The following is a 16,849-nucleotide window of genomic DNA, read 5'->3' on the forward strand; positions in this document are numbered from 1 at the left end:
TGCTTTGTTTTTTTCCATAAAAGGAAAGTGCTGGGTTCTAGAGGTAGTGCCACATAACCAGATTGAAAACTTACATGACATAAACTATCTGCCATGTGGGTGACTATTGGTGCCAGTTTGCCTTATTCAAAATGTACTTAGGAGTCAAATGCACTTGATTACAAGAGCCTAATTCTGACGCTTTTTACGGCCTTCTACAGTGTTTTTCCAAGTAAATTTTTTCTAGGGTCTCTAGGTTTTTATTTAAAAGTCAGATTTTAAAATTTAAGGATTGTGAAAGGTGTATAATTTTTGAACTGTTTGAGTCAAATTTACCCAGTTTGAATCTTTTAATGAGGAAATCTGAGTATGTACCAATGGCTTGATATTTTGCTAAATTTTTCTTACTTTTAAGTTTAAAATTTTAATTCATGTATTATTTATTGGAGGCTTTATATTGTATCTAGCACTATACTGATTCTGCAGGATTTAGAAGGGTTTTTTCCCCCCTCACTGAGGACATTATTTTCATTGCTTTTAGAGAGAGGGGAAGCGAGGGAAATATTGATGTGAGAGAGAAGCATCCATGGGTTGCCTCTGGTAGGTGCCAGGGCCAGGATCAAATCCACAACTTAGGTATGTGCCCTGACCGGGAATCGAACCTGCAACCTTTTGACTGCAAGACGATGCTCCAACCAACCAAACCACATCAGCCGGGGGAGAGAAGTTTTATCATAAGGAATTTTTAATGATACAAGGAATACATTCATTCTAGGAAGGTTGCCTTAAGTTTAAAACAGAAGTCTGTGTGTATGTTATCTCTTTAAGCAGGGGATATATCCAATGATTAAAATGAAAATTAACATTCTCCTCCAAGTAGCGTGAGGTCTGAAAAATATGGAAATGGGAGGAGACAGTCATGCCTCTGCCTGACAGAATGGTGGTTCTGTCTGCATCACCACCACCAGGGGCCAGTCTTGCTGTACAGAAGGTCCGAGTTGCCGGCACCTTGTTCCTCTGGAGGAGACTGGATGTTCATGACAGGCGGGTTACCAAGAGGTTCCAAGATTTTACCAGTGTTGATCATGTTATTTTGATTTTACAGAATCGCTTTGCCTTCTTTAGTCGTTCTGGGTGTTAGACCTTACGTATTTATAAAACACAAAGGAGGACCTACTGTGTGCCCTGCACTGGGGATGTAGCAAGCAAGAGTGTCGTCATATTTTATGCTTTCTGGGAGCTGTTCCATCTTTGAAAGATGTCTTTAGCTGAAAACAAAACCAGGGCTGTTGTTGATCATCTTAATACAGTGGAATTCAATTAAAACAAAATCTTAGAAATTGTCCACATTCTTCAGTTGTGGGATTTTCTCTATTAAATATTGCATGGCATTAACAAGTGTCTTTCAAAGGTTGAACGATGAATGTGTGTAGACTGTCCATTAAAAACATGATTTCAGAAGAGTTTTGACTATGTTGCTGAAAGGCAAAATTTTGCCACCCTGGAGCTACTTTTGGGGATTTTGATTTTAAGCAGTTTATTAAGAAACAAGGCCCTGACTGGAGTAGCTCTGTGGGTTGGACATTGCCCCCCAAAACAAAAGGTCACCAGTTCGATTCCCAGTCAGGGCACATACCTGAGTTGTGGGCCAGATCATGGAGTTGGGGGAATGGGAGAGGCCAACCGATCGATGTTGCTCTTCCACATTGATGTTTCTCTCCCTCTCTGTCTCCCTCCGTCCCCTTCTCTCTGAAAATAAATCTTAAGAAAGAAAAGAAGGAATGAAAGGAGGGAAGGAGGGAGGGAGGAAGGAAGGAAGAGAAGATATTCAGAAAGAGACTTTGACACAGCCCCCCTTCCTTTCCTGCGCATGAGATTCAGACAGAGAAAAGCTGCTTCAGGAAGATCTTTGGATGTCCACTTCAGCCTAGTTTGAATTACAAATGGTAAACAAGAGGGTTTCAGGCAGCCTAGGCTGGATAGCCCACGTCCCATTGTCCCTGGGTTGCTTAGCAAGGATTTTCCTCCAAGTGTGTTCCGTTCTTATTCAACTATCTGTAAATTGCCCGTTCCTACTTATGAAATTTAATTACCCCATTCCCACTTTTCGCCTTTGTCCAGATATCCAATGTTGCCTCACTGTCTTCGGAATTTTCATGGAACGATCTTATCTTTGTGAATTCCCTATGCACATATATTAAACTTTGATTTTCTCCTGTTAATCTGTCTCTGAGAATTTGATTATTAGCCCAGCCTAGAAAAATTTAGAAGGTGGGAGGAAAAGCATTAATATTTTTTAGCACCCACGTTGCTATTGCACAAACACTTTTGTACTAGAGGTAAATAGTTGAAATCAGTTAAAGAAAAGACATTTTCTTGGCAATCCCATTGAAAATTATTTTCCACCATGCTTCAATTCCAGGCATTTATTTACTTCATTGCCCAAAATAACTGTACAACGTGCTGTAAGTTGCATTAAATCTCACACCTTCTCCTTCACAGGTTTTTCATCAACAACTTCTTTAGGTTGTTGTGTTGTTGATGCCACTTTATAATCTGCACATTGTAACTTGGTAGTAAGAGTAACTAGGAAGGATGAAATCTGTCCACTGACAAAGTGTCCTTAAAAATATGAGTTCCTTTTTGTATTTTGAAATAGAGGGGAAAGCTTGTACCTTATAATTATGAGGCCTGGTATTTTTACTTCCGTTAATTTTTAGCGATGACAAAGGAAGTTAAGGTTCCCCCAAAAAGTTGCACCCCAAGAGGAATAGCATTCATGCATTTTAAGAGCCAACACAGGCCAGGCACATGCTGAACACTTTGCACACCTCATTTAACCCTAACAATCCCCTGGCAAGCCTGAGTTCTTTGTAGGTGTGACCTGAGACAAGCCTCTTAGGCTCGTCTCAAGTTACATTTTGAGAACCACTAATCTGTATTGATATGTACTATGATCACCATTCAACAAATGGAAACAGAAAGACTTAGGGAAGTTAAGTAACTTACTCAAGGTGCATATGGCTTTAGTGTCTGTTGCCTCTCAAGACAAGTTTGCTCTAAGACCTGAGTCCCCTGAGAAATTACACACAACCAACGCACTGTTTTGCAAACTGAGTCTTGTTAACTAATTCCTTGACGGCCATCACTGCGTCCGCTTAGTCCTTGGTCTGCACCTGGTTGCCTCACCCTGCCAGCCTCTTCCTAGGGTGCCGCACTATATCTTTCAATATATGCCTATATGGCTTGAACCTCCCATTTCTTAGACCTATGAAATACGCTTTTCTTGGACAGTCCAGGACCCCTTTCTTTCAAGCACTCAGAACTGAGTGGTAGCCTGTCAGAAGGTGTTCCTATGTCTAACATTTGGTGTGAGGCTACCCAATGAAGTAATCCCGAGGCTGGCCTCCTCACCTAACTGTGACTCCCGCTCACAAACTCCGGGATGCTGCTGATTGCCAGGAAACTAGGGTGGCTTCCATAATCCACACACCCCTGTAATTCAGTAGCTGACTGTAGAGGTTAGTTCTTGTAGACAGCTCGGAGTTAGTTATACGCATATGCAGGTTATCTGTGGTGACATTCAGATGTGACCTCTGAGGCAGCCGGCCCTGCACTCTCATTCCCTTTGTCCCTTGTTCTCACCTTCCCCAACCCAACCTTCCCTCTCCCCCTTTACAGTTCTCCTGTGCTCAGGGGGACCCTCCGCCTGGGTAAATGAACATCAGTGTTCTCAGCCTGGTACACTTCCTTCCCCTTCTGACTCTCCGCCGAGGCCACTGCTTTTTCTGCCACCCTTCCGCTGATGGTTCACGGGATTCAGCATCCTCCTGGTTCCTCCAAGCCACTGTGTACCATTCCTCCTCCACCTATGTGTGAAAACCCGTCTGCTTCAGGCTTCATGCTCTGGCTTGGCCTCTTTGTCATTCTGCACACTCCTGCTTGTCCCATTTCATTTGAGGAAGCCGTGGCACCTGGCTCACTCACTACCCTGAGGCCCGCCACCTGTGACAACTTTAGTGTCTCGGCGGGCCAGGGATCCAAACTTCAGTCAGACACCCAATCCTGTCCCTTGTTTCTTAGCAGTCGTTTTCTGACACACTTGTTGCCACCTAAGGACCTCAGCACATGCTGTCCCCCTGTCCGTGACACTGTCCCCTTCGTTCCCCTTCCTCAGGATGGGCATCTTATATCCTCCAGGGGTGTGTGTGTGTTGCTTCCATGGAGAGGACAGCTCAGGGCCACATTCTCTAGTGGGTCCCTCTACGCCCCCGTCATTGTACTTTGTTTGCTTCACAGCATCTCTCATGATGTATGATTATGTATTTGCTGGTTTGTTTCATTACCACCTGTCCCCTCCCCCAGACTGTGTGCTCCATGAGGACAGGGGGTCTGTCAACTCCATTACAATGGCAGTCCCAGCCCTAGAACAATGCTCGGCACAGACACCCTCCAGAGATATTTATTAATTGAATAAATAAACCCACAAATGAACAACCATTAGCTCTGTACGTGGGTGAGAGAGAGTTCCCACTGGCTTGTGGCTTCCCCCCGGAGTCGAGGTTGTCAGGGAAACTCGCACTGCGCTGGCAGGGTTGGGGCCAAGGAACCAGTGGTTTTAGTCGACCATGCAGATGATTCTTATGCTTCAATAAAGCTGAGAGATTGGCAAGAGGGAAAGGCCTTCACCCACACACTGAATGCTGACCCAGGCTGGAGAAACTCTGTGCTACAGTAAGAAACGTGAATCATTCTGGGGTTTTCTGGGATCCCCCAGCACTGAAGCAAACGGGAGCTTTTAGAGAAGGGCCCAATCACTCAGGCATAACAAGTGAAAAGCAAGGGAGAGGAGACTCCTGAAATATTGTAGAGACTGAAAAGCATAGGCTGATTTTAGCTGTTGATTAGTTTTCTGTTTTATAAGAAAAATTTAGGATAGGAGAATTCTTCTGAATGCTGGTTCTCCTGAAGACAAAGGCAGTTCTTATATTGCCTCTGTCCCCTTAACCAGGTGAACAGCATTGAAAATCCTCAATGGTAGCACATTCTATACTTTGAGGGTGGACTTGGCTCTCAGAAACACTCAAAAGCCACTCAGAGTCCAAGTTTTTAATGTAGCTGGCAAGTCAGGGAAATATTGTTCTGGAATTATGGACCTTAACCTGCTTTCCTTCACTCCTGACAGAGGAGCCCTTGACAGGATGACTTTTTGTGATGACTTCTGGAGGTAAACAGGACGTTTTGCTTCTTCTCTTTGGCCAACAGAGGGAGACTCAGTTCTTCTCAGGGGAGAAGATCCGGAGACCCAGAGAACCTGTGTTTCCTCCTGCTCGGTGATTCCTACGCTGTGCCCTTTGCCTCTTCATTGAGCCCACTGGAGCTAACCCAGGTGCTTGCTGTGGGCTGGTGGGGGTGGGGGGAAGGGTCTAGTTCTGAAGCTCTGCCAAGCTTCCAAGAACCCAGAAGAATTTTCAATCAGTTCTGTACTCCAGGCCATTTGTGATAGGATTTCATAGGATTGGGATGGTGGGGATGAAAAGAGAGGCGTTGCACGTCTAGTTTAGAATCCTTGGCCCTAGAAGCTCACGCAACTTCAGGGGCTCACCCCCCAGGTCTTTGGAAGTCTTCACGTGGGTGCCACGATAGCAGAATCCTCTGCCTCTCTCCCCGCCTGCCCCCTGCCCAACTCCTTTACCACATGAGTAACTGCTCTTATCCCTCAGCCCGTATCTGCTGCTAAGATAGGTAATGGAAACATGGGCCTTCTGGGGTTGGAGGAGGGGAGGAAAGAATGGAAACTTTCTTGCTTTTTGTTTCTGTTTGTTTTATTTTAATGTGTTCATTTCTAAATTTCTTTTTTAAAAACCCAGACTTCTTGCATTGTGAGGGCTAGTATCCTATGGCTACATCACCATGTCTACCTTTAGGCTTCATACTCTCCCTGCTAGATGACTCTTGGGCCTACAAGAACATCTGTCTCCTTTTGAAACCTGGAGCAACATTACAAAGTTCCTGTCTATTAATTTTGTTTTATTAGAAGCCATGTCTGATTTCTCCTCAGTTTCCTGTTTTCTGCACCCTCTGGCATTCAGCGAAGAGATGTGACAAGCGATGGTGGACTGGGCCCAACTATTGCTTTTGGTATTCTAGGTTAAGCGGGTATAGGTGTGAGGACCTAACTGGCATTTCTAAAACCATCTATAGGAAAGATGGATACATCTATAGGAATATTTTCTATGTTCCAAACAAAGGACAGATATGCAAACTAGTGGACCTGGTGTTACCATGGAAACAGTCTTATGCATATGCATAGGTGGTCATTCATATCATGCACATAAAGGCGATTGCCTGGGGCATCACCTCCATAATAACCCTCTTGGGGCCTTGGTAAACCTCTGGCCTCGCTGAGTATTACTTAGGGGAGGCTACACTACTCTAACAAATAGACCTGTAAGATGATGGAAGTTTATGATTTCTGCTCCTAACACTCCAGGGCAGATGCTCTGGATCCAGAGTGGGGAGGGACCCAGGCCAAGGGGGACTCTTCCATCTTCAAACCAGAGGAAGGGGAAAGTCTGGGAGGCCTAGTTGTGTGGGACAGACATGGGAGTGACTTGCCTCGCTTGGGCTCACATTAGTTTGACTAGAACTCAGTCCTGTGTGGCCTTTCCTAGAGCAAAGGAGGGTAAGGAATGTCAGCCAGCTGTGTACCCAGAAAGAGGAGGCAGATTTTGGTGGCCTCCCAGCAGCTTCCACCGTGCTGCGGGAGGAGTTTCTTTCAGACTCTCATCAGATGAGAAGCTTCGCACTGACCTTTGGAACAGTGTCAGCATATGTTTCAGGTTGAGATGGATCAGGTGGGAAGTCCTGAACTGACACTCAGAAGGTCACCAGCACAGCTTCCTCTTGTCGTCGTGGCTGCAGTTGCTAGGTCCTGCTTTACTCACCCTCCTTTATTCCCAGCTCAGCTGGACTCCAGCTCCCTCCATCGCTCTGCCTGTGCCCTGCTCCCAGTCAGCAGGGCCTTACTCGGGCTCACGGTCCCACCTTGCTACCAAGATCTGTCCACTGACATTCCTAGTTCCTTATCCAGCCGCCTGCTGGACTCCTTAGCTTTTGGCTCATGTGTCCTGCCAGACCTCTTTTGGTCCTCCTAATGTGGACAATAGCATGGGGCTCTGAGTCCTCATCTTGCTGCCCCAGGCCTAGGCCTCTGCTTGTTATGACCTTGCCTTGACTTCAGCACTTTGCTCTCTTCTCTTGTTTCTCTCAGCTCCACGTGACCTCCCTCCTGGCTTACTGCTGGCTTGGCCTTCTTGAAGCTGCCTTGTTCACACTCAAAGACACTTAGCCTAGGGCCTCACTCTCTGGGTTCACCTTCTCCCTCTGAGGAGCTCCCTAAACTGGAGATCTTCTGTGGCTCAGGCAATCAGAAAACATACAGGCAAAATAGATGCAGTAAGAATCCTTTACTTGTACCTATGCCAATGGCCTTGTAATGGAATTTTTTATGTAGGTGATTTTCCACCACCTTCCCATCTAACTTGGAAACCCTTGGTCTATATTCAATGAGCATGTTATTATGTCCTAAGTATTATGGCTCATACATACTTGTTCGCTTACTCCACAGCACCTAGCACAGACTACGCACTCACTATCAATACTAGCTTTCCCCTCATCCATTTATTATTTTAAGGGAAATTCTTTTTATTGTGAAGATTTAGATGATTTAAAATGTTGGCTACTCAGCCCTTGAAAAAAGTATTACAAATGAAGCAATGATTGAAAAGACAATAGAAAAGGCTGAATATATAGCACTACCGAGAAAGATTATATATGAAAAGCTAAAGAAAGAGGTGGTTTGAAGACTATATGTACTAGAGCAATGTAAAGATATATATTTGCTATACTACTCTGAAGCTTGCTTTGTCATTGTACTTATAATGTGGCTTGGTGGTGTTTTGAACAGCATTATAATTACATTTTGAAATGAGGATGTGTCTCGATAAAAAAATATGGCAGCTATAAAGAGAAATATCATGTATGCAGGCTAAAAACTGGCTTGACCAGGAAATTCTTTAGAGACTCATTTATTTATATCTTTCGGCGAAGTAGACCTGAAGAAGGAATTGCGAGTTATGGATGATAGTCAAAATTTGAAAAGGAAGGTCTGCTAGGTAGGAAACAAATTCTTCTTAACAGGACGAACTCATTTGAAATGAGGGAAAAAAGACTGATGGATGGTTTAAAAGGAGATGTTTGACTGAAGCCTGCCTGCTGTACCCATAGCTACCTGCCCACAAGAATGTGGCTCCCTGGTGACGGCTGCACTAATTATAGAAAAACAAGTTGAGTGGAAGATGAGTTATGTAAATTCACATTGACTGAAGATCCTGTTGGAGCATTTAGGAATTTTGATTATTAAAAATAAACCTAGGATTTTCTTACATTTAAAAGCAATTACAAGATGAACGATAATTTGCTATAGTCTTAGAATGAAATCTGGATCAGCCAAAATAACATTATTAACATGACTATAAATTACTTGCAGGTAACCGCCATTTTGTGGACTTGAGAGGAGGTATAAAGTGTGTTTTAAACTGTAAGTTTATATTTTAATTTTTGTTTATAAAATAACAAATGGTACCAAAATGTCACACTTTTCATAAACCCTTTAAAATAGAAGCCTGAAGCTTTCTCTGCTCCATGTCAACCAGTTTTCTTGTTTTAAAATATAAACCTAGCTTGAAGGCAGAGGATTAGAAAACAACAAAGACTGGAAAGCCACTCACTCTTCTAAAAGAAAACCTTTTCTGTTTATGTTCAAAGATGGATGGGCCATTGAAATCAATACCTTCAAAATGAGGATGCTTAACATGATTCTTTACACATTTAGAAATTTGATAAACTCAGGTTTAGTGAACATGTTAACGAAAACAAATGAAACTGGTACTTAAAATTTTTCTTCATGCAACATTACTCAACACTTAATTTAACATGCTGTAATTTTAAATGAATTTTGTTTCCTACTCAGACACATTGGGAATTCAGCTAAATTGTTTCAGTCGCCCACGCACTGAACAAAATAAAAAGACTTATTACTTGCCACATACTAGGAAGGTAAAGGGCCTACCACTGAGGCAGCACAATTCACAGGGAAAGTTCTTTTTCTCCCTCCCCAGCATCGAAGCCCTTGGAATGAGTGGGGGGAAAGCACAGTTGTATCAGGATCAGAAACCGGTGCGAATATAAAATGCCCTGTGTTTGTCGCCACTCTTAATTCCCAAGTATGTATGTTTGAATGATCTACAATTGGGGGTTGATGCCCAAGCCTTTTTCCAAATGCAGATCTGTCACGATTCGTGTTATACTGAAAACCCCTGTGCAGACAAAGGACAGCTTGAGGGTACCCGGGGGATCATATTTAGCACTGGCACAGCACCTTCATCTGTAACATGCCTTACAAACATTAGCTGATTAGGAGGAACAACACCCCTGCAAGGTATTTTCACAGGATGCAAAGATGAAAACCTACAAGCAAGACAGCCAGGGCGCATAAGTCATGAAGTGTTACATCAACATGACCTGAAAACCAGCAGAACTCCCTCCCCCTCTTCTTGCCATGACCATCTTTTCAGAAAGGCAGGAAGTTAGATTTTATGCCAAGTGGTGATGGTGGTGGTAGCGGTGGTGGAAAGATGTTTGGGTGAGAGAATCCTGATAAAGTTCTAAGCAACACATTTGCAAATGGGAAATGTTCGACTAACTCAGAGAAGGGACTTCGAGAATATAACCTTTTTAGATGTACCTCAGAGGATAGAAAATCAATACAGTGTTTAATTAATCTACTGCAGATTGACTTCCCATAAAGGAGCCCCAGCCTGGAAAGTGCACAGCGCACAGCTGGAGAGTCTAGGAGAGCATCGAGTGGAGGGGCTCGCTGCATTTTTTTGCTCTCTTAGGGGTGGGGAAGGGGATCACGACTGCCCTGTGCTCTGACTGCACAGACTTTGCTCACTTGCTCTGTGAAAGAGGTCTCAACAGGCAACAGCATCACACAGCGATGAGTGGGATCAGCTCAGTAGCTTTCAGAGGAAAGGATGCCATGTCATGCAGAAGAATCTGCAGTTTAGGGCTTCGTGTGAAGAAGCCTGTTATTCTCAAAGCAGGTGCTAGAACATGAAATGAAATCGACATAAAAAATACTGAAGTGCAGAGTAGATGGTCAATGAATTGTACTTTTCTCCTTACCACGGGAGGCATGCTGCACGAGGCAAGTACAGTTCTCTCAACCCCAGGAGGTCTGCCACCATGAGAAACAGTTCTAGGGTCAGGACATGGCGCAGACGCGCTCTGATTGCCCCAGGCTGCACTGCCCAGCGCGGCCACGAGCCACGTGTGCTATTAATGGGCACTAGACTGGGGGCTAGTCTGAGTGGAGACGAGTTGTTGCTATAAACTGCACACTAGATTTTGAAAATTTAGTTAAAAAAAGAAGGTAAAATATTTTATTAGTAATTTTAATCTTTATTACATATTGAGATGAGGATGTTTTAGACATATTGGGTTAAATAAAATATATTCAAATGAATTCTACCTCTTTTACTTTTTAAAAATTGGGGCTATGGAAGACAAAGTCACACATGGAGCTTACATCTGTGGTTCATAGTTGTGTTTCTGTTGGATAGTGTTGCCCTAGAACATAACTCTCAAATATCTTGCCTCATATACTTCACCAGTTTTTAAAAAGTTTGAGAATGCACCCCCAAAATATGTAAACTTTTTATTTATAAGTATACTTTGTTTACATTAGAAAACATACAAAAATAGAAAACAGACATGAATAGAGGTCCTGGTTCCCATACCCATACCCCAGTGATCACCACATGTACCCCTAGGGTGTACACGTGCCCCTTTGGAAATTGCTATTTTGAAACTGGCTCTTGAGGCAAAGGACCCACTTATCATACTCCTTGGGGAGTAAGGGGGAGGGGTTGATTATCATTGGAGAGAAACAAAATTACCATAAAGTTGTAACAATGTGCAGATTATACAAGTACAACCAAAGTAAAACATGACACATATAATGACACAAGTAAGAAAGAAAGGCTAACAGTAGGCTCCCCTTAGCTGCAGCTGCACCTTGAATTTTGTTCAAGGGTGGGCAAGCAGAGGAGGGGCCAAGAGAGAGGCAATGAGATCTAGTCTGGAAGCTAACTCTTCATAGAACTTTACAGAAGTTTGGGAAAATGTCGATTGTTTAAATCAAAGATTAAAGGGGAGAGGTTAAAGCATGCCCTAGGTGCTCTTTGGTACCTTCTTTGCCCACCACCAACCCCCACTACAGTAAAGAGGGGCAGGCTGAGTTTCTAAAAGCTTAAAAGAGGAGAGGGGGAAGAAAAGTGCCAGGAAATAAGGAAGTAGAGGAACTCTTGCCTGTTTTTGGATTCTGTGAGTAGGTGCAGAGAGTCCACTCCACATGGAGCCCCAAGAGGTGAAAGACCTTTCTGATGCGAGGTGTTGATAGCAGTGAAAGACTCCTCTGCCCAAGTTTAGTCCAAGAACTGAAGAGTGCGTGGGCTTGGGCCAGACGTGGGGGCCTACGTGCATTGGAGACCAGAGGGCCTGCCTCCCGTGTTCTAGAACACACGAGACTGTCTGCATCTATTGCATGACCTTAGCGGGGGGAGAACTCCAAATCACGACTGAAATTGATTCCTGGCAGCAGAAGTATTTGAATTAAAGAGACATAGAAACGTGACAAGTTTTAATGAAAAATTTCTTAATAAATGTACATAATTTAAAACATCAAATAAGAATGAAAATAAAAGTCTCTGTTTCACTTCCACAATCCAGATTCCCATTTGCTGGGAATGACCACCTGTAACTTTTTAAGCTGTGTTTTTCTTGCATTTACCTCCATAATTCTAAATAAGGCGTTCTTACTATTTTTGAAGGTTTTTAGTTTTATGTATTACCTAAGGACTTCTAATTATGGAAGATGAAAGTTCAACTCTCCTACACACACACACACTTTACCCCCTCCTCCTGGTTATATCACATTTTCATAATTCTGGTTATTAATAGAGTACAGTGTTATAACTATGCCAATTTTATCCCCAGTAGAGCTAGGTAATGTATTATGATTTCTTTTTTTGAGTAACTTTTTGTTTTTTTCTGGAATTAATAGGTACCTTAAAATTTTTGCTTAGTTTTCTATTTACCTATTTATGACTCATTCATCTTCAAACGTTCTCAATACACAGTAGGGTCTCACATTCGTTCATGCATTAGGAGATGTGTCATTTTTCTGTTGTCTCATCCTCCTGCACCAATCTGGACTTGAGCATACTTGTCATCGTGGGGCTTCCCTTTACTATCAATCAGTCTTGCATGCGTTTCCCTTTGTCCTCATCTCTTGCAATTTTTTTTTCTTGTGGATTCGTGATTACTTTTTCATTTACTTCGCTTTTTATGGGGGTTAAGGAAGGTATAGATATTATTTTTGCAGGAGAGCTGCTTATTGGGTAGCGGGAACATGACATCTGCCAACCTCAGTCTTGTGCAGTGAAAGTCAGAGCGGCATCTGAAAACCAAACCAGCGCAGCACCAGTGACACGTGCCTTCCACCAGTCAGGGCCAACCCCAGTCCTCCGCAGCGCAGCTGGGCTTCATGACAGAAGGGAGTCCTCTTCAATGCCAGAACGCACTGTGTTGCAGCCTGTCAAGACTGGGCAGGTCCACTCTAGCTTTGGGAAATGAAGGAAAATGCGCGGAGCTGTGGGGATACTTGACATGCCTTTATTCTCGGGTGGGCGAGCCACGCACGCTGCAAGCTGCCTGTGTCCCTAGTGAGAAGCCCCTACTTGCTTAAGTACTAGAGGTGAATAAAACTGGCAAAAAGCCAGAAAATTACATAACGTAACATAATTCTGCATATGTGAGCCCACTTCATGTTATGGGAACAGTTTATCGGACCCAGTCTCCAGGCTATGAGAACACTACTTATCAGGCCCCTTCAAGGCTATGGGAACACTGCTTCCCTTAGTTATCCAGACACCTGTGTGAGGAAGCCAGACTGCCTCCACTTACCCTACACACACTCATTTTGTTCTATAAATACCAGATTTAAGTAACTCAGAACAAACCATTTTGTAAGTTCTGGAAAGTAACTCGTGGTCATATGAGAAATAAACACAAGTGATTGTGGGTCACTTGCTCGGAGACCAAGCGACACTATGGCCCAAAGTGGAACATAGTTTAAGCAAAAACAAACTGTAATGGACTGAGATAGGTAAAATATGCTGAACTCCATGGGTGCATAAAGACAAATCCCAAAAATCAAAACCCCAAAACCTCCTTGGTCGTCTTTAAAAGATGCTCATTATTCTGAAAACTGGCAAATAAAAGGGAAAAAATCAACATCTTGCCTTTTCTGAAAAACAAACAAACTATACCTAAAGGTAACCAGTAGACGGTAAGAGAAAGTTCTTCTTAAAAAACATTTCCAGATAATAAATGAGGATGGAATAAATTACACTGTAGCCCCTATTGAAATACTCGATGTAGGCAATGAGCATCAATGGCTACTGAAATCATTTGCTGAAAACTGACCGGGAACTTTGTAATACATAGACCAGGCCAACAACACCGGAAAACACTGATCAATCTTATTATTACAGAAAAGAGAGACAAACACATTATGTGATGTAAATAGGAAGTATGCAGCACTGCCAGTAAAATATTCTTGCTAACAAATTGCACATAATCTGATCAAGTCTCAAGATTTTACTACCAGTCAAAAGAAAACAGAGGGAGCAGGAACATGACAAAATCATCAAAAAAACTCTACAGGACAAACAACTCTACATAGGAATGTAGGAAATATATAGAATATATACAATATAGGAAACTTTACAGGACAAATGACACACTTTCTTCCACAAATAAATTGCAAGTAAAAAGGAGTATCTACTGACTAAAAGACTCAAGAAACACACCCAAGTATAGAATGTGAATCTTGATTCAAACACACCAACTATAAAGACAAGCAAAGCCTTATGAGAAAATCAGGGAAATGTAAACACTGACTAAATATTTGATAATATTAAGGAATTATTGTTAATTGTTTAAGGTATGACAAAGGCATTGTGATTGTGGTTTAAAAGGACTTCTTGTTGTTTGGAGATATATTCCAAAGTAAAGAGAGGCTTAATTCCCCTGCCTTCTTTGTCCCCCACATTACTGTCCCACAGGGTTGGCTCTCTTTGCTCAGAGTCAGAAAGCTAGTGTAGGTGCCCAAGCCCCCTCTGGCTTGTCACAGAGCCTGCTCTCTGTGGGCTCATGGAGTCAGTCTCAGTCTTCAGAGCCCAAGAAGATCCAGAGCAGCTGGCTACTGTGAATGCTTGTAAGTGCTGGGTGTGAAAATATGTGCCAGGGCCAGTGACAGGGAGTGGTGGGACCCTGGTAAATCAAAGGACACATGCCCTATCTGAAGACATTCAAATTCCATGTCCAGGGTTGGGGGAGAAGCTAGTGAACCCTAGAGACCAAAAAGAACACAGCTCCAGGCTATGTCCTTGAGCCAAGTTCATGATCCCTGCAGTAGACCTAAATCTTTACTTGAGCCGAATCTCGACTTTTCTTGGAAGGACAATTTTGGCCCTATCCATATCTTTGTCTGTCAGTAGAGAACTCTAGCACCTAGTCAGAGTGGATTAAAAAATGTTATGACAAAGCAAGAATGTGTAGGAAATGTACTACCAGGAAAAAAGCAATCCCTTAGGGAGCCTATGTTGATTTAACGATAAGAATTTGTACACCAAGGGTGTCAGCCAGCACAGGAAATCCATCCTGCTGGAGAGTCAGAAGTGCCCCAGTCAGGACTGTGGCCACATCGATTGGCTCCAAAGGGCATCCTTTATACATACAGGCAAAGGGCATATCTAGACTTCCCAGTCACTAAAAGGGAGTAAAGGGGGTGGGGTATTTAGGACCTAAGAAAGAAGCCAGAAACCTACTTCTTCTGTCTTTCTTGTGACAGGTTGATTCTTACTCAGTTTAAAAATAATTCTGAGATTCTTCCTAAATACTAGAGAAAATATCAGAATGTGCTAGGAAACTATTACAAAACAAAACAGGATTGTTGGTGTGTTTCAGTATCTCACTCACCAGATAGGATAGTTAATTTATTTGGTAGGCTATCAGGAAGGCTGACTGTATCAACTTCTGCATTGTCAAGAACAAATACTTACTGAGAGTACCATATAAAGGAGCTGTACCAAGCCCTGTGGGGGATACAGACACAAATAAAATGCACTTCCTGTCCTACCAGATCTTACAATATAGATGAAGACCTAACACTCTAAAATTACATTCTAAGACATATATGATAAATGTAAATAATTGTGAGATATGGAAAGGCGGAGATGGACAGAGCTTTGCAGAAGAGCTGGGGATTGGCTCCAGCTTTGAAGGCTGTCCCAAATTTCAGTAGGTATTCAGGGGAGAGAGCGCCTTTTTTTCTATCTAATTCTTTCATGGTGTACTAGATGTTTCCAGCGCCTGCTTGTCTGTATTCCTTCAAAGAAACTGACTTGCCCAAAGGCTCTTCTAGGCAGTCAGGTTTAATGTCCATGACCCTCTGTTCCAGCAGGTTAAGCAACTGGTGGTTACCTGACCCAGGACTGTCACTCTCAGTGTGGCCCGACCAGCATAGCCTGGCTTACAAAGATATTCTGTGATCATGGGAGTGTGCTTCTTGATGACTTAACTGCAGAAGATAGAAAGAGCCCATGTGAAAGGAAGTCACGTGTAAGTCAAAGTAAGAAGAAAAGAAGGCGGTACCAGGCTCCCTAGGAGCCTGAGGACTTCCTGGTTCCAGTTACAGGATTCCTTGAAATCCTCCACTTCTAAGTGACTAGAAGTAAATGAAATGGTTTTCTGTTCCTTGACCAAATTATGTGGACATAATGAATAGAAATAGTAACGGGTTTTTTCTGTCTCTTAGCTCAGAGACTCTCTTTGTACAAATACCTTGAAAGTCATCTTAGTGTTTACAAGGGGGTCTTGCCTTTATATTGGTATGTGAGAGTAATCAACACGTGCCATAAATTAACCAAAACTTCTGGTTTCTCTTTCTCTTACCTCCAACTTCTCTCCCTCCCACCCTCACTCCTGTGTCATAGATGAAATGAGGGCAATGGGAAATAAAGGTGGGGAATAAAATCAAACTAGGCATAGAGTCAGCACACAACTGTAGCTAGAGGTAGTGTACAAATTAGATTCCGAGCTCCTAAGGAGCTGGAGGAAAACACAGTTAGTAACAACCTTTTTAGTATTTTGTAAGGCAGAAGCAACACAGTTGTGGCCCAACAGAAATTTCTCACTTGGGTCCTCATACAGCGAACACCTTGTTATCCTCAACCAATAAATGACAGGTGGCTCTTTCTTAGAAAATCTCTTATGCCGACGGAGAGCATAATGCCAAAATCTTCCTAAGAAAGGGAACTCTCCTGGTTTTAAGTACGAACATTTCTGATGGTTTGATTTGATCCAAGGAGAAAGGGGGCAGAATATAGATAGCATGCCTCTAAGAGTGGATGGCCTTCGAGCCTTCTGCAATCTTTGAGGAATAGCATTCCTCACAGCTGTGCTTTGATAAGAATTAAAGTGCCAAGAGGTTATATCCTGAAGGGCAGAAACTGGATACAGCTGATTACCAGCAGATGCATATTTCTGACACTTTGATTTGTGGACAATCAATGGAGCAGGTGTTATAGCTGGCCTCATTTTCTGGAAGCAACGAGCCAAACCAGAAGAGGTGACACCAAATCTTCCAGTTTAGGTAGAGGTCTCAACTGAACATTCA

This window comes from Desmodus rotundus, chromosome 2 (genome assembly GCF_022682495.2).
Source record: "Desmodus rotundus isolate HL8 chromosome 2, HLdesRot8A.1, whole genome shotgun sequence".
Classification (NCBI taxonomy): Eukaryota; Metazoa; Chordata; class Mammalia; order Chiroptera; family Phyllostomidae; genus Desmodus; species Desmodus rotundus.